The 1,434-nt window shown below is 48.3% G+C and overlaps 1 pseudogene; it reads left to right on the forward strand.

Moving 5' to 3' along the window:
• The first annotated feature begins 215 nt into the window (after positions 1-215).
• Positions 216-1,134, forward strand: LOC100764343 (annotated as a pseudogene).
• The last annotated feature ends 300 nt before the right edge of the window (positions 1,135-1,434 follow it).

Here is a 1,434-nt window from a genome sequence, read left to right on the forward strand (position 1 = left end):
TTGCCCATCATTTTCACTAAATTGTAAATACTGGAGAGGTTTGCTCATAGCAGATGAGCTTCCCAAATGTGGCAGATCTCAGCAAGAAAATGGAGACACCAGAAGGGAGCAGTGTTCCCCTTTCCCCTTTTGTTTTTCCTTCTTTGAGTTCATAACACATAAAAATGATGTTCTTAAAATTAAAATCCCCGCTCTCTCTTCTCCAGCCGAGCAAGATGCCCAAGGGAAAAAAGGCCAAGGGGAAGGCCCCCGCCGTCATGAAGAAACAGGAGGCCAAGAAGGTGGTGAACCCTTTGTTTGAGAAAAGGCCTAAGAACTTCGGCATTGGGCAGGACATCCAGCCCAAACATACTTCGTCAAATGGTCCCGATACATTCGGCTGCAGCGGCAAAGGGCCATCCTCTATAAGCGGCTTAAAGTTCCTCCTGCCATTAACCAGTTCACCCAGGCCCTGGACCGGCAAACTGCTACCCAGCTGCTCAAGCTTGCCCACAAGTACAGGCCAGAGACAAAGCAGAAGAAGCAAAGGCTGTTGTCCCATGCTGAGAAGAAGGCTGCTGCCAAAGGGGATGTCCCAACTAAGAGGCCACCTGTTCTTCGAGCAGGAGTCAATACAGTCACCACTTGGTGGAGAACAAGAAAGCTCAGCTGGTGGTAATCACCCACAATGTAGACCCCATTGAGCTGGTGGTCTTCCTGCCTGCCCTTTGTCGGAAGATCGGGGTCCCCTACTGCATCATCAAGGGAAAAGCCAGGCTGGGACGACTGGTCCACAGGAAAACATGTACCACCGTTGCCTTCACACAGGTTAACTAAGAAGACAAGGGTGCTCTGGCTAAGCTGGTGGAAGCTATTAGGACCAATTACAATGACAGATATGATGAGATCCGCTGCCACTTGGGAGGCAATGTCCTGGGTCCTAAATCTGTGGCTCGAATTGTCAAGCTGGAAACGGCAAAGGCCAAAGAACTCGCTACTAAACTGGTTAAATGTACACTCACTGCTAAGTTTTCTGTACATAAATACAAACTTATCTTCCAAAAAAAATTAAAATCCCATCTCTCCTTTGCTGTTAGAATCCCATCACCCAGGAGACAGCAAATGTCCATGTCCTGTTTGCTCTGTGGATGGTGAACTTGATGGTCATCCCATAGAAGTAACTTGCATCAGGCAGTCCCATATCCACTTCTCAAACTGGGGTGCACACACAGCTTATGCACAAGAAATACCCACATGCTAACTGTTCCTCATGCTAGCTCTCATCTCCAGTCCCACTCTGGTACCCCACTTCCCTCTGTCAAGAATTCACTTGCCCCTCCTCTCTGACTCATCTATTAAGATTTACCTCATTTCCTAACCTCTTGAGAAAGCCTTCTCAATCTGCAAAGCCAGGGAAGCCAGGTGTTTCCTTGGGCCTTCCCAAGCTCTCATCAT

This window comes from Cricetulus griseus, chromosome 4 (assembly GCF_003668045.3).
Source record: "Cricetulus griseus strain 17A/GY chromosome 4, alternate assembly CriGri-PICRH-1.0, whole genome shotgun sequence".
Lineage (NCBI taxonomy): Eukaryota > Metazoa > Chordata > Mammalia > Rodentia > Cricetidae > Cricetulus > Cricetulus griseus.